Raw genomic sequence first — 24,699 nt, 5'->3', positions numbered from 1 at the left:
GATGCAGGCTGAGTTGGCATCCCTTCGCTCCCAGCTTCAGGCAGTGTTGGCTTCGGTCACACAGCTTGAGGCTGTTGCCAATGGGCATCACTGTGGGGGTCCGGATGGGGGTTTGTCGGGGACGGCCAGCTCGTCCCACGCATCCCCTGATCGGACTACGACTGTGGTTGCCCGGGGTACTGCCCGCATTGAGGCTGATCCCTCACCTGTGGTAGAGTGGGAGGTCGTCTCAAGGTGTGGCAGGGGGCGAAAGACATTCCGGAGGGCTGAACGGAAAGCCTCTCCAGTTTGTCTGACGAACCGGTTTCAGGCTCTGTCTCAGGCTGATACTGATCTTCGGCCTGACATGGCTGCTTGTCCTGTTCCAGAGGTTGCCCCTCAGTCTGCAAGATCCGGGCAGTCGCAGAGGGTGGGCTTACTGGTAGTTGGGAGCTCCAACGTCAGGCGCGTAATGGGGCCCCTTAGGGAAATGGCAGCAAGAGAGGGGAAGAAAACCAATGTGCACTCCGTGTGCATACCGGGGGGAGTCATTCCAGATGTGGAAAGGGTCCTTCCGGATGCCATGAAGGGTACAGGGTGCACCCATCTGCAGGTGGTCGCTCATGTCGGCGCCAATGATGTGTGTCGCTATGGATCCTCTCTGGCTTCCGGCGGCTATCTGATTTGGTGAAGACTGCCAGTCTCGCTAGCGGGATGAAAGCAGAGCTCACCATCTGCAGCATCGTCGACAGGACTGACTGCGGACCTTTGGTACAGAGCCGAGTGGAGGGTCTGAATCAGAGGCTGAGACGGTTCTGCGACCGTATGGGCTGCAGATTCCTCGACTTGCGCCATAGGGTGGTGGGGTTTCGGGTTCCGCTGGATAGGTCAGGAGTCCACTACACGCAACAAGCGGCTACACGGGTAGCAGGGGTTGTGTGGCGTGGTCTGGGCGGTTTTTTTAGGTTAGATGGCCTTGGGCAAGTACAGAAAGGGCAACAGCCTCAACGGGTGCGGGGCAAAGTCAGGACATGCGGGGACCAAGCAGCAATCGGTATTGTAATTGTCAACTGTCGAACCTGCGTTGGTAAAGTACCAGAACTTCAAGCGCTGATAGAAAGCACCGAAGCTGAAATCGTTATAGGTACAGAAAGCTGGCTTAAGCCAGAGATAAATTCTGCCGAAATTTTTACAAAGGTACAGACGGTGTTTAGAAAGGATAGATTGCATGCAACCGGTGGTGGAGTGTTCGTCGCTGTTAGTAGTAGTTCATCCAGTAGTGAAGTAGAAGTGGATAGTTCCTGTGAATTATTATGGGTGGAGGTTACACTCAACAACCGAACTAGGTTAATAATTGGCTCCTTTTACCGACCTCCCGACTCAGCAGCATTAGTGGCAGAACAACTGAGAGAAAATTTGGAATACATTTCACATAAATTTTCTCAGCATGTTATAGTCTTAGGTGGAGATTTCAATTTACCAGATATAGACTGGGACACTCAGATGTTTAGGACGGGTGGTAGGGACAGAGCATCGAGTGACATTATACTGAGTGCACTATCCGAAAATTACCTCGAGCAATTAAACAGAGAACCGACTCGTGGAGATAACATCTTGGACCTACTGATAACAAACAGACCCGAACTTTTCGACTCTGTATGTACAGAACAGGGAATCAGTGATCATAAGGCCGTTGCAGCATCCCTGAATATGGAAGTTAATAGGAATATAAAAAAAGGGAGGAAGGTTTATCTGTTTAGCAAGAGTAATAGAAGGCAGATTTCAGACTACCTAACAGATCAAAGCGAAAATTTCTGTTCCGACACTGACAATGTTGAGTGTTTATGGAAAAAGTTCAAGGCAATCGTAAAATGCGTTTTAGACAGGTACGTGCCGAGTAAAACTGTGAGGGACGGGAAAAACCCACCGTGGTACAACAACAAAGTTAGGAAACTACTGCGAAAGCAAAGAGAGCTCCACTCCAAGTTTAAACGCAGCCAAAACCTCTCAGACAAACAGAAGCTAAACGATGTCAAAGTTAGCGTAAGGAGGGCTATGCGTGAAGCATTCAGTGAATTCGAAAGTAAAATTCTATGTACCGACTTGACAGAAAATCCTAGGAAGTTCTGGTCTTACGTTAAATCAGTAAGTGGCTCGAAACAGCATATCCAGACACTACGGGATGATGATGGCATTGAAACAGAGGATGACACGCGTAAAGCTGAAATACTAAACACCTTTTTCCAAAGCTGTTTCACAGAGGAAGACCGCACTGCAGTTCCTTCTCTAAATCCTCGCACAAACGAAAAAATGGCTGACATCGAAATAAGTGTCCAAGGAATAGAAAAGCAACTGGAATCACTCAATAGAGGAAAGTCCACTGGACCTGACGGGATACCAATTCGATTCTACACAGAGTACGCGAAAGAACTTGCCCCCCTTCTAACAGCCGTGTACCGCAAGTCTCTAGAGGAACGGAGGGTTCCAAATGATTGGAAAAGAGCACAGATAGTCCCAGTCTTCAAGAAGGGTCGTCGAGCAGATGCGCAAAACTATAGACCTATATCTCTGACGTCGATCTGTTGTAGAATCTTAGAACATGTTTTTTGCTAGAGTATCATGTCGTTTTTGGGAACCCAGAATCTACTATGTAGGAATCAACATGGATTCCGGAAACAGCGATCTTGTGAGACCCAACTCGCTTTATTTGTTCATGAGACCCAGAAAATATTAGATACAGGCTCCCAGGTAGATGCTATTTTTCTTGACTTCCGGAAGGCGTTCGATACAGTTCCACACTGTCGCCTGATAAACAAAGTAAGAGCCTACGGAATATCAGACCAGCTGTGTGGCTGGATTGAAGAGTTTTTAGCAAACAGAACACAGCATGTCGTTATCAATGGAGAGACGTCTACAGACGTTAAAGTAACCTCTGGCGTGCCACAGGGGAGTGTTATGGGACCATTGCTTTTCACAATATATATAAATGACCTAGTAGATAGTGTCGGAAGTTCCATGCGGCTTTTCGCGGATGATGATGTAGTATACAGAGAAGTTGCAGCATTAGAAAATTGTAGCGAAATGCAGGAAGATCTGCAGTGGATAGGCACTTGGTGCAGGGAGTGGCAACTGACCCTTAACATAGACAAATGTAATGTATTGCGAATACATAGAAAGAAGGATCCTTTATTGTATGATTATATGATAGCGGAGCAAACACTGGTAGCAGTTACTTCTGTAAAATATCTGGGAGTATGCGTGCGGAACGATTTGAAGTGGAATGATCATATAAAATTAATTGTTGGTAAGGCGGGTACCAGGTTGAGATTCATTGGGAGAGTGCTTAGAAAATGTAGTCCATCAACAAAGGAGGTGGCTTACAAAACACTCGTTCGACCTATACTTGAGTATTGCTCATCAGTGTGGGATCCGTACCAGATCGGTCTGACGGAGGAGATAGAGAAGATCCAAAGAAGAGGAGATAGAGAAGATCCAAAGAAGAGCGGCGCGTTTCGTCACAGGGTTATTTGGTAACCGTGATAGCGTTACGGAGACGTTTAATAAACTCAAGTGGCAGACTCTGCAAGAGAGGCGCTCTGCATCGCGGTGTAGCTTGCTCGCCAGGTTTCGAGAGGGTGCGTTTCTGGATGAGGTATCGAATACATTGCTTCCCCCTACTTATACCTCCCGAGGAGATCACGAATGTAAAATTAGAGAGATTAGAGCGCGCACGGAGGCTTTCAGACAGTCGTTCTTCCCGCGAACCATACGCGACTGGAACAGGAAAGGGAGGTAATGACAGTGGCACGTAAAGTGCCCTCCGCCACACACCGTTGGGTGGCTTGCGGAGTATAAATGTAGATGTAGATGTAGATGAGCACATCTGGGATGCTCTCGGTCGACGTATCGCTGCACATCTTCAAACCCCTACGACACTTCAGGAGCTCCGACAGGCACTGGTGGAAGAATGGGAGGCTATACCCCAGCAGCTGCTCGACCACCTGATCAAGAGTATCCCTACCCATTGTGCAGCCTGTGTACGTGTGCATGGTGATTACATCCCATATTGATGTCGGGTTACATGCGCAGGAAACAGTGGCATTTTGTAGCACATGTGTTTTGGGATGGTTTTCTCAACTTATCACTAATACCGTGGACTTACAGATCTGTGTCATGTGTGTTCCCTATGTGCCTATGCAGTTAGTGCCAGTTTTGTGTAGTGCCACGTTGGGTGGTACCACAGCCTGCAATTATCCTTAATAAATGAGTGTAGTTGTTCCATTTTCTTAGTCCTCCAGTCCCACATGGTAATTATTGGGACTGCAGCTATGTAAAAATACACACTCTGTCATTTAAGACTAAATATAATGCCAGAATCCTTTTACTGCTCATTTTATACATGGTGTCTGTTTTCTCAGAGCTTAAAATTTGTTTGAATTTTACGTGAACAAACTGAAAGTGTTACCTAATTTGCTAAAAATTACTGAATTTTCATATGTTGTAAAACCTAATGAAAAGGCAAAACTTCTTTTTAGTTTTCATTTAATCATAAGATTATCAGCCCTTTAAAAGTAATAGCCATTTTGACAAACTTCACATTTGTTATCAATTTCAATCTGATGAACAGTTTTCTGCCCATATTAAATTCTTGCACTGTGATTCAAACCATTTGTATGATGTTTTGACACCATGACCTATGTCTGAAAGGTTTGATTGCATGGAAAATGTGTTTTATGTTTAAAAACAGTGACAGAAGCTATCACATGGCCGTAATACAAACTTCTGAAAATCAAAGTATTCAACATGATGTATGATATTTTAGAGTGATAAGTTGTAATTAAATATTGGGTTTTGTCAGAAAAATTTCTTTGGAGTTATGATTTCGTCATACGTTCACTGTCACAGCTATTAGATGAAAAACAATTTTAGCCAAGTAAAATTTTCTGTAATCACTTTAATTCTTTGCTTTGATAAATTTGTTTTTTAGGGATACATCATAGACATGCAGATGTGTGTCAATATTTGTTCTGGATTTCAAGAAGACATACTTCTGTAGCATTTTTAGCTGTGTGTTTTACAATGGTATGTTCACCATCTTTGTATTTAAAAATTGAATAAAGCAGATAAAAAAAGTAAGCTAACAATAACAGAGGAAAAGTTCTTGCATAAAATGCTTTTGTCTCAATTCTTTGTGATTTAGTGTGAGCAATTATGGGATTGCTGTTAATTCAAAGTTAGAGTTAACTCATTAATGAACACAGAAATTTTTCATCTAAAAATGGCTTTCATTTACCTTGAGATCTCAAAATTTGCCAGGGAAAAATGCTAAAACTTGTCCGTAAACAAGGGAATTCACTTGGGGAAACTTGTGGCAACTCCATTAAAGTTGGTGACAAGCACAGGCGTGCTTGGTTTTTATTGAGTGTTGGTTGTAAGAAGACACTTGATCCTGCCAGCTTTCAGTACGGTGTAAATGTTCGTGAATAAAGTGTCGACATTGTCCCGGCTCTTGTGTGAACTTATTATCAGTCTATGTAAGCGCATGCAGTGCAAGGCTTAATTTTAGCACGACAGGCTGGAAATGAAGGAAGAGAAATATGAAATTGATGTCTACACAGCTTAGCTGAAGGCTAGTGTTAGACAGAACTGTGCCACGCTGATGCCAAGGACAATTGTAAAATCTGAGTTGAGATGTGGAGAGTTAGTGGATAAACCAGGATGGATAGTGCTAGAACTGTGGTCATCCATACAACTCATAGTACCCCAGGTGCTCCAACATGTTGTGAATTACATAGGACTGCATGCTTTGCAGCTAACTGGAGACTGGAGTTTCCATGGGAGAAATGGACAGGGAAGGATGTCTGCTAGATGTACATAGAAGTTTCATATAAGGTAGGGTACATTAGCTTGTTCTTAAATGGCCAGCTAGGGAGAGTGTTTATAACAGGTGTAATTGAAGATCGTAAGGAGGATACAGAACCAATCAGACATGTACCCAGGCATTACAGTCCAAAATAGAATCAGACTTCAGGATATGTATTAATGACATACTTGGTTATACACAAAAAGGAAAAAGACCACAATAACTGGTAAATCCACAGCAAACAAGGGATAACTGGTCACTGCGACGAGGCAGGGCACAGTGCCTCACAGTTATGATGGAAAGGTGAGACTGCCGGAAGGGTTTATCCAGAGCTACACCTCTTCTGTAGAAGAATAATTTGTGCAGCAGAGTGTAAGGAATAAACAAGGATGTATTCAAAAATATCTGGATAGCCGCTAACAGCAGTCGCCCCACAATTTCGGCAGAAGGGATGGTTGTAGCCTGGGCCCATCAGTAGCAAAGAAACTGTGCTACAGAAAGACCATCTGAACTCATCCCTATTTGTATGTATGTATTTATTAAACTGGGGACCTAGAAACGATGGAGAGGCTTCATCCCGCCATAACCCTCAGTGGTTGACAACCCCACAGCTGTCCACCCACCACACTGCTGCCCCACACTGAATCCAGGGCTATTGTGCGATTTGGCCCCCAGTGCCGCTGTGCCCCCCCCCCCCCCCCCCCCTTCGTATAGGAACTCCTCATCATACCAGACGAGTGTAGCCCCAAATGTTTGCATGGTAGAGTAATTATGGTTCACGCATATGTGGAAACAGTGTTTTTGCGTAGAAATTGCCGACACGGTGTAACTCAGACAGAATAAGGGGAACCAGCCCGAATTTGCCGAGGTAGAGGGAAAACTGCCTTAAAAATCAGTCCTCTCATAATGCTTAATCAGGAAGAGATCAGTGCTAGTCAAGGGCTGTGGAAAATCCTACAACCTCTGTAGCAATCTAATGGCCATGTTTCCAATGGTATTACTTTATACTCAAAACCATGTGTGTCAGAGATACACTACCTGATCAAAAGTATCCGGACACCCCCAAAAACATAAGTTGTTCATATTAGGTGCATTGTGCTGCCACCTACTGCCAGGTACTCCATATCAGAAACCTCAGGAGTCATTAGACATTGTGAGAGAGCAGAATGGGGCACTCCACGGAACTCACGGACTTCGAACGTGGTATGTGATTGGGTGTCACTTTGTGTCATGCATCTGTACGTGGGATTTACACACTCCTAAACATCTGTAGGTCAACTGTTTCCGATGTGATAGTGAAGTGGAAACACGAAAGGACACGCAGCACAATAGCGTACAGGCCGACCTCGTCTGTTGACTGGAAGAGACTGCCAACAGTTGAAGAGGGTTGTAATGTGTAATAGGCAGACATCTAACCAGACCATCACACAGGAATGCCAAACTGCATCAGGATCCACTGCAAGTATTATGACAGTTAGGCGGGAGGTGAGAAAATTTGGATTTCATGGTCAAGCAGCTGCTCATAAGCCACATATCACTCTGGTAAATGCGAAAAGACGTCTCACTTGGTGTAAGAAGCATAAAGATTGGACGGTTGTACAGTGGAAAAATGTGTGGCGTGACAAATCACGGTACACAATGTGCCGATCCGATGGCAGGGTGTGGGTATAGTGAATGCCCAGTGAACGTCATCTGCCAGCTTGTGTAGTGCCGACATTAAAATTCAGAGGCAGTGGTGTTTTTCATGTAGGGGGCTTGCACTCCTTGTTGTTTTGCGTGGCACTATCACAGCTCAAGCCTACATTGATGTTTTAAGCACCTTCTTGCTTCCCACTGTTGAAGAGCAATTCTGGGAAGGAAATTGCACCTTTCAAAGCAAAATAAAAGCTGAAAAGCTGTTTGTGGCATCAAAGTTAATGAAACTTCCTGGCAGATTAAAACTGTGTGCCCGACCGAGACTCGAACTCGGGACCTTTGCCTTTCGCGGGCAAGTGCTCCACCAACTGAGCTACCGAAGCACGACTCACGACCGGTACTCACAGCTTTACTTCTGCCAGTATCTCGTCTCCTACCTTCCAAACTTTACAGAAGCTCTCCTGTGAAACTTGCAGAACTAGCACTCCTGAAAGAAAGGATATAGCGGAGACATGGCTTAGCCACAGCCTGGGGGATGTTTCCAGAATGAGATTTTCACTCTGCAGTGGAGTGTGCACTGATATGAAACTTCCTGGCAGATTAAAACTGTGTGCCCGACCGAGACTCGAACTCGGGACCTTTGCCTTTCGCGGGCAAGTGCTCCACCAACTGAGCTACCGAAGCACGACTCACGACCGGTACTCACAGCTGTGAGTTTGGAAAGTAGGAGAGGAGGTACTGGCGGAAGTAAAGCTGTGAGTACCGGTCGTGAGTCGTGCTTCGGTAGCTCAGTTGGTGGAGCACTTGCCCGCGAAAGGCAAAGGTCCCGAGTTCGAGTCTCGGTCGGGCACACAGTTTTAATCTGCCAGGAAGTTTCATATCAGTGCACACTCCGCTGCAGAGTGAAAATCTCATTCTGGATCAAAGTTAATGTCCAGTCTCTAACAAATAAGACAGGAACTGAAACTAGGGGTAGCAAAGTAAAAGCTGAAATGCTTAGCTCTCTTTTCAAGTGCTACAAAGGAAAACCTAGGGGAATTGTCCCAGTTTAATCCTCATACCACTGAAAAGATGAATGAAATAAGTATTGGTGTCAGCAGTGTTGAGAAACCACTGAAATAATTGAAACTGAACAAAACTTCAAGGCTCAATGGAATACCTGCCAGACTCTGAACTGAATTTTCAGCTGGGAAAGCGGCACAGGTTAGACGTGTCTCCAAGAAGAGTAGCAAAAAAGATTCACAAAACTACTGTCCAATATCCTTGACAATGATTTGTTGTAGAATCTTAGAACATATTCTGAGCTCAAACATAGACAGAAAGACCACCTCAGTGCCAACCAGCATGGATTGGAAAAAAATTGATCATGTGAAACCCAACTCTCACTTTTCTCACATGGTGCGCTGAAAGCTCTGGATCAAGGAAACCAGATAGATGCAGTATCTCTTCATTTCTGAAAAACATTTGACTCAGTACTACACCTACGCTTATTGTCGAAAGTATGATCATATATAGTATCAAGTAAAATTTATGACTGGACTGACAACTTTTTGGTAAGGAGGATGCAGCATGTTATCTTGGATGGAGAGTAATCATCAGATGTAGAAGTTAACTTGGAGTGTGCCCCAGGGAAGTGTGTTGGGACCCTTGCTGTTCATATGGTATATTAAAGATCTTGTAGACAATGTCAATAGTGAAATCAGACTTTTTGCAGATAATGCAGTTATCTATAATGAAATACTATCTGGAAGAAGCTGTATAAATATTCAGTCAGGTCTTGATAGGATTTCAAAGTGGTGCAGAGATTGACAACTTTCTATCAATGTTCAGAAATGTTAAACTGTGAATTTCACAAAAAAGAAACAAACATAGTATCTTGTGACTCTCACATCAGTAAGTCACTGTTGGAATTGGCCAACACATACAAATACCTGGTTCAAATGGCTCTGAGCACTATGGGACTCAACTGCTGAGGTCATTAGTCCCCTAGAACTTAGAACTAGTTAAACCTAACTAACCTGAGGACATCACAAACATCCATGCCCGAGGCAGGATTCGAACCTGCGACCGTAGCGGTCTTGCGGTTCCAGACTGCAGCGCCTTTAACCGCACGGCCACTTCGGCTGACCCAAATACCTGGGTGTAGCACTCTGTACAATTATGAAATGGAATGGTCACATAGGTTCAGTTGTGGTTAAAGCAGGCAGTAGCCTTCAGTTTATTGACAGAATACTAGGAAAGTGCAATCAGTCTACGAAGGAGATTGCTAACATATCACTCATGTGGCCAGTTCTAGGATGTTGCTCAAGTGTGTGGGGTCCATATCAGGTAGGACTAACAGGAATACTGACCATATTCAGTGGAGGGCAGGACAAATGGTCACAGGTTTGTTTAATCCATGGGAGAGTGTCACAGAGATACTGAAGGAACTGAACTGGAAGACTATCCCGAGAAGGTCTAGTCCCAAAGTTTTAAGAACCAGCTTTAAATGATTACTCTAGGAATATATTACAACCTCCTACATACTGCTCACATGTATATTGTGAGTATAAGATTAGAATAACTACTACATGCAGAGAGACATTCAAACACTCATTCCCCCTATGCTCCATACGTGAATGGAGCAGGAAGAAATCCTAATAACTGGTACAATGGGACATAATCTCTCCCATGCACCTCAAGATGGTTTGCAGAGTATAGATGTAGATGTACATATTCTCTGTATAATTCATAGTTAAACACTATCCACACATCTTTGCTGCTGCAGTTTGCAGTGTATATAAAATTTCATCTCTTCTGGCATTGTCTTTCTGATCATGAAGAAATCTGTATACATTGTACATGACATTCAATCATCTTAATTCACAAACAAAAATAGCAATACTACCCAATGAAAAGCACTGCTCTCTTTAAAAACATACACTTCTACACAGCACACACATAAATAAATGCTGGATGGGGGTAGCAACAAAGTTGCAGAACCATAACAACAGCAGCTTCAATGAAGTGTAGCATTCTCACATAAATGCTATTAATGCTACGTAATCATTTGGTAGCCATTGCTCCCTAGGATGATACTTGTAGAACACACATGACAAAAATGGCACTGTTGCAACAGTGTTAGCTTAGAGTCACTAACCAGACTGGACTAGGCCACAGTCTTCTCATTGGCACTTAGAAGCAGAGGGAAGATGAGGGGCGAGAGAACTGACCTAGCTCTCTCAGCTGCCAGTTTCATTGCTGTCTAGTATAGGTTTAAGTGTTTTCCTAATGAAAATGCCAACACATGCACGTCTCCACACCTTTTATCATTATTTGATAGAACTGTGAATGTATAGCATATATCATGCAGTTATGTTATGTACAGAGCTTACACAATTGTTTATTGGAATGCGTACTTTGTAAAAATCTAGACAAGGAATGCACCACGCAGTGTTCAACTAGCATTCTACCCCAAGAACACTGTAATTTATTGCTCAGACATTACACACACATGGAAGACAAGGTACAATACAATTAGCAGTATACAAGTGGCTGCCATAGTCTAGAGCTCCAGCCTAATTATTCATTAGTTCCAACAGGGGGCACAGTTGACAGGCTGTGCACACAACTGCTGTCGTATTAGCAGTCCAAGAGGCCTCTAGTGGCCAAATGAAGCACAAACTTCACTCATGAACTATGATGTGGCACACATAAAAAATGGGTACCTTATTTACTCGAATCTAAGCCACACTCGAATCTAAGCCGCACCTGAAAAATGAGACTCAAAATGAAGGAAAAAAAATTTCCCGAATCTAAGCCACACCTGAAATTTGAGACTCGAAATTCAAGGGGAGAGAAAAGTTTTAGGCCGCACCTCCAAATCGAAACAAAGTCGGTCCATTGTAATATGAGACACAATTTAGGTCGAATGAATGACGATACACCTACAGTAGTTTGGTTCACGTCGTAAGCTTAGCAGTTAAGCTTTACCAGGTAGCCATTGCTATGCGTCAGACGCTCCGTCCGTATTTATACGGGTACCCTTTCTTTTTCACGTGCTTCGTGTGGTTTGAATCAATTGCTTATTTGATCTGATAAGTGCCGTTTTCTTTGTTATAGGTGTTTACTCTAAGCTGAAAATGCATTACTGTACTGTGTCATGCATTGTTTGTCGCATTCTGATAGTTCGTGTTTACGGCCTGTCGGCGCTCGCAGCATGGCTTGCTTTTGTGCGCGCTACCGCCGCTTACAACTAGAGAGGAATCGTCTCATTAGCGAAACAATGGCAAGAGAATGCTATTTGTTGTTACTTACACTGCTGCTTTCTTTGACAATGATCAACAAGAACCAAATAATAGACTGCATATGATAGAACATGTTCTGAACGAGAGATAGGCGAAAATTTTTCTCCATTTGAAAATCTTTGCGGCCGCTTCTTTAGTACATCAAATTCTGCACAGAAATTAGTCACCTTAGATTTAAAAATCTAGTCAGTTGCCGTGCTTCATTTCCGACTGTATCACTATTAGGCATAAGAATAATACGAATATAAACATGACACGATACGTATATTCTTCTGCATTTGCTGTTGTCTCACTCTAGTTTCGTAGTTTATTAGGCAGACAGGATTTAAATGAGATAGCAGCAAACACGAAAGAATACATGGCAAAATGTTTATATTCGTATTATTCTTGTGGTGAAGAGAATACTGTATGCGATTCACATTTCATCAGGTTCTTATTAGCAACCATCACTTCTCACAGGTAGGAAAAAATTGAGAACGTAGAGTTGGCCATATTGACAAACATCCTATAAAGACTCCTTTTTCTACTAGGCTAATTACTGTTTAGCTCTACAGGGCCTTTATACTGAAATGTTTTCCCACACCACCTAGTATTGTCTTTCTATGTGTGTGAGTAACTGTATGTTCACTGTTGTGGGTAAATACATGCAGCGTACACAGGGCGGTGTTGTAGAAATCTGCTCCAGATGCTGCAGACACCGTGTTGAGCTGAAAGTGGTAACCAAAGTACAGAGAAATATTCTTCGGGGCTCTGTTGCATAGCAATCAGATTGCTTTCAGTTCTGAGAAATGCCCAGTTACTATTGTGGATTTGAATGATCCATGAAGTGACTTCTTTTCCGAAGAAAACATCGAACTATTTCACTAGAACTGAACGCTCCCGTCGGAACTGTTCTCAGCTGGTGTTTATTAGTAAATCACAATAGCAGTACATCGCTGGGTGTATAATAATACGTACCTTCTTGAAATGAACAATATTTTATTGTTCTATTAACTGATTTCCTTCCATATGCACTTCTATTTTACAATGTGAATCAAAAACTCGCAATGGCGTCGATTTTTTACATCACAAGAATGGCTCTCCTCACCTAAAATTACTCTTAACAAGAACAAAAAACTCTATATCCTAAGAATAATTATGTGAGCGCTGACCGCCACAGAGTAATAAACAATATCTTTGTCTCTCTCTCGCACTGTCACAGCAAGTTACGTTGCATGATACATCATAATCCCAAACAGTCTTGCCAGTCGGGTTTTCGTAGTACATTGAAATTCTGCTACATTCGAAGACGAACAATACGGAATTTACATTTACTTCGTTGGATAATGTATGAGAATGCAGTGGTCGAAACTCAGGGCGGAGAAAAAAAGCTCGTCTTCCAATTTTTTTTTTTATTTTTATTTTTTTTTTATTTATTTATTTTCTGACACAGAGGTTTTGGCGCCAGTATTTATCTTTGTGCCTACAAAGCATGCCTGTGTAGCGCTACATATATTCGACGGCAGAAGTTAGTTGTGGCGGCACCTACCAACATTTTTCAGAACTTCCGCTTGCTTTGCACTCGATTCTAAGCCGCAGGCGGTTTTTTGGATTACAAAAACCGGAAAAAAGTGCAGCTTAGATTCGAGTAAATACGGTAGTTTACAGCACTCCTCTTCCTTTGCAAAAAGAAGTGAGCACTGTGCTCATGTCCATTTCTTCTGTGGTTGATGTAGGATGTTGAATAATGCAACACACTGCGACCGGTGGGTAGGGTTGTGCACATGGCATGAGTACGGACAGATGTGGTGCCTCCCTCCCCTACCCTCCCCCTCTGCCCCCCTCCCCTGTGAGAGTCCATATGATAGGACAGGCAACACTAGTGCAGTGTCTTTTTTCAAGTCCAACTTCAGGGAAGGAAGTTGCAGAGAAGGTGACAGAACATGTGGCAGCGGCAGAGGAACTGGAGTCCTGCTATTGCTGAACAAGGCACTGGAGAGGGGGGGAGGGGGGGGGGACAGAGGACCACCCAGTGCACAGCTGCCCACGCAAGGTTGTGGCTAGTCAATGTCTCGCAATGCACTCCCCTCATCCGTGTGGACGACGAATGGGCTTTGGCCATAGGTACTCTCAAACTTCAGCTGATGGCCAAACACGTGAGCCCAAACAGCTGTGTCAGACTGAAAACATTAAAGTGCCAGTGCTGGCAGATTTCCTGGTGTCAGCTGAAGAGATGTAGTGGAGCCCAGGGCTAATGACTGTGCAACAATCCTGCTATCACCAACAGGTGTGAACCTATAGAACTGAGGAAACAGTCAACAGCTATTTCTGATGACACACTCAAAATGTATTTTTTATTGAGTGTTAAATGTTTGTACTAATTGTTCTGCTTCCCCATTCGACTAAAGGTGGAAAGGAGGACCACCACTGTTTTTACAAAAAATCTTCGAATTCCTGAGATATGCACCGAGTGCTATTGTCAGTATTTAATGTATACAGAAGGCCTTCCATTGTAAAAATTTTTGACAAAGTAGAAATTGCTGCCATGACAGAAGCAGACAGACAATGCACCACACACAGAAATTTAGAATAAGCATAAATTACAACAAGCCAGTAGAAATTCAAAAAAGGTCCCACAAAATCTACATGAAGGCTACTGTGAAGCAAACCACGGTGACAATGAAGCACAGGGAGCCACATGATGGGTGGCACACTGGGGTGCAGGTTACAACCACTTGTGCTAATTTCCCATCAATATCTGGCCAAAAACCATGTTGGAATGCTAATGCTTTCATATGTGACACACACCTGTGGTCTACGCATAACATCACACTGCAGGGCAGACTGGACAACCACCTCAGAAGCTGTGTCCTCTGTAGCTAACAGTAGCACAGCACCCCAAACAAGAAGATGATTTTGTACTGCAAAATAATTTCTCAAAGAATCAGAAGCATGGCCCAGAGATTTTTCAGCCATCCGTGTTGCACAAAAGAAGCAACTTTACTTAAAACAAGATCTGTGGCCACCACTGCTGCAATTTTAGTGCTAGTAATAGTGAAACCATCAACAACATTTTGAGTGTCCATGTCTAAATGAAAACAAAGTAATTCCTCTTTATAAGATTCTGGATCTGGACCAGCAGGCAACTGCGATAAGACGTCGGCATTTGCATGTTGCTCTGTAGGTCAATTACGTATCTTATAATTGTGTTGTGACAGGAAAAGAGCCCACTGCTGATAAGTAATGTGTGGCTTTGTCCAGCAAGGATACTGGGGGATTAAAAGGAGATATCAGTGGTCTGCAGTAAGGTGAAACTTAGAGACTCATATAGAAAACCATGAAATTTTTTTAGAGCGTACATGATGACCAGAGCCTCTTTCTCTATCTGAGAATAACAATGTTGAGCTGAAATTATGGAGTTGGAGGCATATTCAGTAGGGAATTCAGCACTGTCCATATACTTATGAGCAAGAATGGTGCCAAGGCCAAAATGAAACATGTCCATCGCTAACACAAGACTTCAGCGCGTTTGTCGCCACAAAAATTCCAACCAACTTCTCCTTCTCTCCGTGACAACGCAAGGCCTCACACAAGTCTGCGCACTCAAGAAGTGACCAAACAAGGGGCCGACTGCAGCTTTGGTTTCAGCAACTTGAATGCCTGGTCACAAGTCAGAAATCAGTGGAAAGGAACATCTTTATGTAATATGCACGGAGATGTTGTGCCACAGTAGCAGCATATGGTACGAATTTGTGGTAGCGCACAATTTTGCCTAAAAATGCCTGTAATTCCTTGATGTACTTGGGGTGTGGCAATGCGGCAATAGCTTCAATATGATGGCACAGTGGTTTAATGCCAGCATGCAACACTTCAAAACCCAAATAAATAATGGATGGTTGAAAAAACGGTGTCTTGTCCAAATTGCCCTTTAGCCCTGCAGACTGTAAAACAGCAAATAAAGCATAAAGGTTCTGCAAATGTTTCTTAGTAGAGGCACCAGACGCTACCATGTGATTTAAATAGTTGGTGCAACCTGGAACTGATGCAATAAGTTGCTCTAAAAAGCACTGAAAAATAGCTTGTGCGCTTGCCACCCCAAGAGTCAAATATTGGCATTGATAGAGTGAAAATGGAGTGTTGATAACTAGAAAGCAGTTAGACTCATCATCAAGTGGAAGCTGTAAATATGCCTCTCCAAAGTCAATCTCGGAAAAATAATGGCCCTTCAATAATTTTGCTAGCAGCTTGTCAGGGTGCAGCAAAGGAGAGGTATCAATGATTTCCTGTGCATTATTGTTTTTTAAGTCACCTCAGAGACATAATTTACCAGTAGGTTTTTTGATTGTCACCAGTGATGTTGACTGATCACTGGAAGAAATAGAACAAATAACATCAAGCAACTGAACAATCTAATTCTGCTTTTACTTGGTACTATAAAGTTACTGGTACTGGGTGAGCCCAGAAAAATTTGGGGCACACGGTTTCATTGTAATATGAGCCTGAAATTCTGTTACATAACCTGGTCTTGGAGAAAATTTGGCATAGAGAGCATCTAACTGTTGATATCAAACTTGAACAGAAATCAAACGCACTTCATCATTGATGGAGAATCCAAACAGTTTAAAAGCATCCAAACAAAACTGATTTTCAGTGTAAGCATTATCCACAACTAGGAATGTTAACGAATGAACCACAGCCATCTGCTCAAAGGTGCAGAAAACTATCCAAGAATTGGAATCTGTTGCTTGTTATAAACCACCAGCTTCCATAACACTGGAGTCAGAGGGGAAGAACCCAAATCCACATAAGCCTCAGAATTCACCAACGTTGCTACTGCTTCAGAGTGTAACTTGCTTTGAGGCACTGTCATTGCTGACACACTGTTCATATCCATATCCATGTTCATTTCGTCCTCACTCAGGTTTGGAAAGGAATTACACACAGAAGCAATGTGTCCTTTCTTATGGCACCTATTACACACTGCCCAGTGCTTGGGACATGTGGCCTGTTCATGTTGAATGAAACAGCATGGGCACGAAGGCAGTGGAACTCGAGGCTGTCACTGTTGTGATGTGGACTGTTGCTGTTGTGAATGCCGATTACCTATATGAAGCTGATACATCTGCTGGACTGCTGCAATAGCATTTACATATCTTTGCAAAGTGACTGAAGACTGGGAGGGGTGAGAGAAACCGATTTCTGGAACTTCGTAGCGGGCACCTATCTGACTACTTGCAGCCCATTAAAACTTCAAATGACTGGACTATGTTCAGTACTTCCATAAGCATACAGTTTTTACACTGTAGAGCTCCTCTCAAATTTCCCCATCAGGCACAAAACATATGATTGCATTATGAACCATTTGATTGACATAGGATTCCTTATGAACATTTATCACAAAATTATGATGACATCTAAGTCCATGTACTTCTGCTGCCTATGCCCTGTATAACTGTTGCCACCATTTTTGCCAGCAGTAAAACTCCATACAAGTAGCAATAACATGAGTACATTTACAGTGATAGGTAGAAAGTAACTCATACATCTGATCGAAAGAAATTCTTGAATGTTCTTGTAAGGAGGTGAGCTGGCTCAACAACTGATACCCATGAGGTGAAATCCGTGACAAAGAAAGAGCCTTGCACAAGTTTTGTTGGTGGGCCCCATTTGGTAAACTATTAAATAGGATGACAAAAAAACTGTTGTCGTCACACTCTTTACACAGATTATGTATTACCGATTCTTAATCTTTGGTCCTCCTCTGACTACATGCTCAATCTGCTACAGCTTAATGAACAAACCATACATGAAGCTACCAAACATATCACACTTAACAGTTATTACCACTATATCATAATAAACACTGATGTGATAGAGAAATATCACACACAGTCTATATATGTTGTTCACATTATGACTTAACAGGATGCTTTGCAGAGCAAAAATACGAAGTAAGCTGCCCTCACAGCCAACGTAGCAAACAGGATAATTTGCCCCCATCAAATAGTACCCAGTGAAGAGAGATCCAAAAACTATCCATATAACTATTAACAGATTTGTTCACCACTTGAATCAGGACAACAGGTTTTATGGTTAGGCAGCGAGGAACAGCAAATAACTGAGGTTAATCAAAAGTGACACGTCACTTTTGTCATGACCTACTAATATCAGTCAGAAAACTGTTGCTAAACGTGTAATTCTTCGCAAAAAAAGTAATTTTAATATACCTATGGTTTTGGCCATTCAGCATTTGAATTCAGTGGTCTGCATAATTTTTATGGCTACTGTATTTATTTTTGTCTTAGTGATGACAAAACTGTAGAGAGACATGTAGTCATAGTCAGTGCTCCTGAAATATTCAGCACAGGGCACACCATGCCACTTTTTTAACTCAGTACCTGGTAGCAGCGAAACACAAGGTACTCGGTGCAGATAACCAGATTAGGTAATAATGACCCAGTGCTCAAGACGGAATATAACAGCAGTGTCTTTGGCAGTCAAAGGGTTAACAATGAAAATAGTTGCATTTTGAAGTAGTACTAGAAGAAGTATATAGAGCCAGTTGAGATATGAAGAAAAGAAAGGCTCATGGAAAAGTAGTGTTTTAACAGAAATGGTTAAGGCAGGAATACAGTAGCACAAAAGCAGCTTTCAAAATTATTTACAAAAAGTCTGTGGACCAAAACTGGAACAAGGATTAATTGTTCTACTTCGCAGTAATGGAGATGAACGGTGCATTAAAGACCCTACACCCATTGAGTGCTCATAGAGATTATTGCCAACTGTATAGAAAGGAAATAAAAACATTGAGAATTTTAACCAAGCTTATAAACCATTTTAGCTGAGATTACATAAAGGAGGAGTAAGTATGAATTATAAGTATGAACTAACACTTTGACTGAAACTCACCTGTATTCATAAAAGCTTTGACCCAATTTCAACATAATCTATATTAACAGCATTGTGTAATCAAATAAATTATCTGTATTTCTTACACTTCATTGCTGAGACACGGAAGACTCAATTCCCAGTGAGTTTAGCACACAGCAGTATACTTTTCTTATTGTATCAGTAGCACGTTTAGGTTTAAGGGTTGGCCATGCATTCATCTTTGCAACTAACAAGTTGTTCCCAACAACCATTCAACTAATTTTGCTGGGAGATTACACTCAGTGGCAATAGTTAAAATGGAAACAAATGAAGTGAGCCCAGCTGATGCCAAGGGTCATTTAAAGCCACTACGTATGGGCCGTACCACTGAGCCAGTCATGGCACAGTCCCCATCAACAGAGCTAATTAAGACAAGCATCAGTTGGGTAATGTGCTTTCAAGATCACTGTTCTAAGAATTATCAAACAGAGGTGGAATATGATTCACCTCATACAACTGTCTCCAACAAAAACCACCAATGACAAAAGTCAAGACACCAATCACCATCATGACAACAAGTACCTGCTCCTGGCACAAATGTGCCAAAGAAGGCAAAACCAAGTAGAATGTATGTTAGTGATGTTATACGGGATGTAAATACAGTATATGCTGCAAATGTCACCTAAATTGTGGGAGCCGTAGACAGTGACTTGTGTGATAATTCAGTAAACAGCCACTGCAACAGGCAATCTACATCCCAGAAGTCAGACGGTAAGGATTTTGACACTTCAGTTCCCACAGCTGTCACTACTGCAGAAAGTAACGTGTTGCCTATCAACAGGAAACAAGCTACAAAAGACAAAACATATCAGTTAATAGACGTGGATCCCTAAGATGTATTTGTAGATAGAATTAAATACGACAGTCCTGGGAAGAATGTTGTTTAAAGAAAGTGATAAATTAAGACATGAAATTATTAATTTTTCAGCTATTGTCAGAAACGGGTATTAAACCAACACTAAAACTGGGCAGGCAGCAAGCAGATTAAGGTTGCTTGATTTCTTTTACCAGAAAAGTAAGAAGGCTTACATCGCAAATTTTCTACAAATAAGTGGGCAAGTTATACACAATGTTGATATTGCATTACCTATTGAAGACATCCTTGCTGAAATAAAATCTGGACTTTTAGTAATGAGTGTAGAAAGGCTCATGAAGATAGTAACTGAAAATGGAGAAGTGCAAGTCCTTCCCATACCTAAATTTGTTGTAACATTTAAATCTCAACAATTTCCACACTATGTATATTTGTGCCATTTGTGCTTCCCATTTGCAACATAAATCCACACAGATCTGCAATGATGTAACTGTATTAGGTATTTCCATTTAGGAACACAATGTCACACAGGACCCCATGAGACTTTGAAGTGCTCACATAGCTGAGAGCACATGTGTTTTAATTGCAACGGAAACCACACTACCACAGATTGCTGTTGCCAATCTATCAGCAGCATATGGAAGCAGATAGTTCTTGTGCATCTGATGCCCCGTCACTGCAACCTTCATTTTTGCTGGTTATTGCTGATGTTTCTATTACATGAGTGCTCCCTTCTAGTGACTAGCCTAAAGTATGTGGGAAACCATATACCCGAACATGATAGAAAAAGAGCTACAACGGGAGCTAAGCATGCAGTTAGATCAGTTCCAGCTCCTAGTCTTACAAAAATGAAACATTCACTCATTGCCTAGTTATTTCGATATGTTATGTCAATTTAAGAGTTCAGAACAAAACAGTCTGTATCCTACCATTCCTTTGATCACATCTCAGACAGACTGAGAAGCTAATATCAACAGTTTTTTTGCTTTAACGCTACAGATCTTTCTTTCCCCTCCTTAATGAAAGGGATATGGTAACAAGATAGGCACTTATGCAGAATGTTGCTAAAGACTTCTAAATATCCGATAATGGCATTTAAAGTCCTTCAGTGGAACACATAATTGGCTAGCTTGAACAAAGATAGTCATTATAGTGAACATAGCAGCAACTATTTATAGATAGCCTGTATTTACAAACTTTGATTTACGCCACCCAACTGATTACAGTTCGTAAGTTATGCAAAGTTTTGACATGACAGAGATGATGAAAAAGGAAGCATACCCATTTTAGTTAGAGATACAATTCAGTTTAAAAAAATTACATCAATATTAGGACAACAGACTGCCAAGCAGTGGCTGCTGTAATTCACTCTCCTAAAGGCACATTTACTGTTGTCACCATTTACAAATATCCTAAGTGTGAAATATGAAAACTTGCTGTGAATCAGCTCAAATGCCATTTTTTCTTTGCACAGACTTCAACACTCACCACTCAGTATGCGGTTGTGAAATAGAAATCTCAGTTCCTAAAAGATGGCCCTCCTGTCATGATACATAAGCCACTGACATTATGCTCTGCTGACTTTCACTGTCTACAGAGTGGACGGCCAAACATGAAGTTCTTGGTTCAGATTATCCTCCTCTGGAAATTACAGTAGATTACCCTACATATCCAGTCAATAGTATACATCCAAACAGTGGTTAGCATATCATGGAAGCTGACTGCTACAGTCCAGGAGAGTTCCAATCTTGTTAGGTCTGAAAGATATCTATCAATAGCTCATTTCAGTTACTGTAGAAGCTGCGAAAACTTCTGCTCTAGGAGAAAGAAAACCATCATTTTGAAGCAACCACCTAGTCTGGTGGACACCAGAGTGTTCTGGAGCTATAGCACATTGAAAACTTGTGTACAGTAACTTCCAGAAACAACATTCATTGCATACTGGAAAATAGCTTCAAGAATTTGAAGACAATTGAAAGACTGTAAAAAGAACAGCTTTGTGAGTCCTTAACTAATGATATTAATATTGTTGACATATGGATGAAATTAACATTTCTTAAAAACAAGAACTCAAGTAATCATCAGCTATTGAATGATGTATGGCTTGAAAATTTATTTATTTATTTATTTATTTTTTTGAGTATTCAGTCTTCTGACTAGTTTGATGTGGCCCGTCATGAATTCCTCTCCCGTGACGACCTCTTCATCTCAAAGTAGCACTTGCAACCTATGTCCTCAATTATTCCTTGATGTCTTAACAGATGGTCTACCATCCTGTCCCTTCTTCTTGTCAGTGTTTTCGACATATACCTTTCCTCTCCAATTCTGCACAGAACCTCTTCATTCCATACCTCATCAGTCCACCTAATTGTCAACTTTCATATGTAGCACCACATCTCAAATGCTTCAATTCCCTTCTGTTATGGTTCTCTCACTGTCCATGTTTCAGTACCATACAATGCTGTGCTCTCGGTGTGCATTCTCAGAAATTTCTCCCTCAAATTAAGGCCTATGTTTGATACCAGTAGACTTTTCTTGGCCAGGAATGCCCTTTTTGACATTGCTAGTATGCTCTTGATGTCGTCCTTGCTCCATCCGTCATTAGTTATTTTGCTGCCTAGGTAGAAGAATTCCTTAGCTTCACCTACTTTGTGACCATCAATCCCGATGTAAAGTTCCTCATTGTTTTCATTTCTGCTACTTCTCATTACTTTCACCTTCCTTCAATTTATTCTCAGTGCATATTCTGTACTCATTAGACTGTTATTCCATTTAACAGATCATGTAATTCTTCTTCACTTTCACTCGGGACAGCAATGTCATCAGTGAACCATATCACTGATATCCATTCACCTTGAATTTTAATTCCACTGCTCATCCTTTCTCTTATTTCAATCCTTGCTTCTTCGATGTACAGATTGAACAGTAGAGGTGAAAGATTACATCCCTGTCTTACCCCCATTTTAATCTAAACATTTTGTTCTTGGTCTTCCTCTCTTATTGTTCCCTCTTGGTTCTTGGTACATATTATACATTACCCATCTCCCCCTATAGCTTACCCCTATTTTTCTCAGAATTTCAAACATCTTGCACCATTTGAAATTATCAAATGCTTTTTCCAGGTCAAAAGATCCTATGAACATGTCTTGATTTTTCTTTAGTCTTGCTTCCATTATCAACCGCAATGTCAGAATCGCCTCTCCGGTGCCATTACCTTTCCTTAAGTTAAACTGATGTCATGTAACACTTCCTCGATTTTCTTTTCCATTCCTCTGTATAGTATTATTTCCAGCAACTTGGATATATGAGCTGTTAAGCTGATAGTGTGATAATTCTTGCACTTGTCAGCTCTTGCAATCTTTTCCGAAGTCAGATAATATATCACCAGACTCTTACATCCTCCACACCAACACAGGGAGTAGTTCAGTTGCCACTTCTTCCAGCGATTTTAGAAATTCTGATGGAATGTTATCTATCATTCTGCCTTATTTGATCTTAACTGTACCAAAGCTCTTTCAAATTCTGTTTCTAATACTGGGTCACCTATCTCTTGTAAATCTACACCTGTGTCTTGTATCACATCAGAAAAATTTCCCCTCTCATAGAAGCCTTCAGTGTACTCTTTTCACCTATACGGTCTCTCCTCCGCATTTAACAGTGGAACTTCCATTGCAATCTTAATGTTAAGCACCTTGCTTTTAATTTACCGAAGGTTGTTTTGACTTTTCTGTATGTTGGGTCAGTCCTTCTGACAATCATTTATTTTTCGACTTCTTCACATTTTTCATGTAGCCATTTTGTCCTAGCTTCCCTGAACTTCCAGTATATTTTATTCCTCAGTGTCTTGTAATTCTGTATTCCTGAATTTCCCCGTACATTTTTGTACTTCCTTCTGTCACCGATCAACCGAAGTATTTCTACTATTACCCATGGTTTCTTCGCAGTTACCTTCTTTGTGCCTATGTTTCTGTTTCCAACTTCTGCGATTGCCCTTTCCAGAGATATCCACTCCTGTTCCACTGTACTGCCCACTGAGCTATTCTATATTGCAGTATATATAGCCTTAGCGAACTTCAAGCGCACCTCTGCATTCCTTAGTACTCCCATATCCCACTTCTAGGCCTACTGATTCCTCCCGACTCATCTCTTAAACTTCGTCCTACTCTTCACTACTACTACATTGTGATCTGAGTCTGTATCTGCTCCTGAGTAAGCCATACAATCCAGTATCTGATTTCAGAATCTCTGTCTGACCATGATGTAATCTAACTCAAATCTTCCCAAATCTCCCGACCTTTTCCAAGTGTATCTCCTACTCTAGTGACTCTTGAACAGAGTATTTGCTATTACTAGCTAAAATTTATTACAGAACTTAATTAGTCTTTCTCCTCGCTCATTCCTACTACCAAGCTCATATTCTCCCATGACCTGTTCTTCTACTCCTTCCCCTACAACAGCACTCCAGGCCCCCATGACTATTAGACTTTCATCTCCCTTTACATACTGAATTACACGTTCAGTATCCTCATATACTTTCTTTTCACCTTCAGCTTGCAATGTCAACATGTATACCTGAATAATCATTGTCAGTGTTGGTTTGCTGTCGATTCTGATGAGAACAATCCTATCATTGAACTGTTCACAGTAACACACTGCCCTACCTTCTTATTCATAATGTATCCTACTCCTGTTATACATTTTCTGCTGCTGTTGATATTACCCTATACTCACCTGACCAGAAATCCAGACTTCTTTCCATTTCATTTCACTGACCGCCCCCCACTATATTTAGATTGAGCATGTACATTTCCCTTTCCAGATTTTCTAGCTTCCTGCCACACTCAAGCTTCTGACATTCCACACCCCAACTCATAGAATGTTGTCCTTTCATTGGTTATTCAGTCTCTTTCTGATGGTCATGTCACCCTTGGCATTCCCCTCCTGGAGATCCGAATGTGAGACTATTCCGGAATATTTTACCAATGGATAGATCATGATAATTTTTCAATTACAGGCAACATACACATAATGTGTCTTTAATGCAGTGGTTTCCATTGCCTTTTGCATCCTCCTGCTATTGAACATTGCAGATTATTCTGCCTTTTCCATCTTTAGATCAGTTACCCACCCCCATGCGTAAAAGTACACCCTGAACTTCTATCAGCTGCTCCACCCTCCCTGACAAGACCATTGGCAGAATGAGGATGACTTCT

This window comes from Schistocerca americana, chromosome 1, assembly GCF_021461395.2.
Source record: "Schistocerca americana isolate TAMUIC-IGC-003095 chromosome 1, iqSchAmer2.1, whole genome shotgun sequence".
Taxonomy (NCBI): domain Eukaryota; kingdom Metazoa; phylum Arthropoda; class Insecta; order Orthoptera; family Acrididae; genus Schistocerca; species Schistocerca americana.
This window is presented reverse-complemented; position numbering follows the sequence as displayed.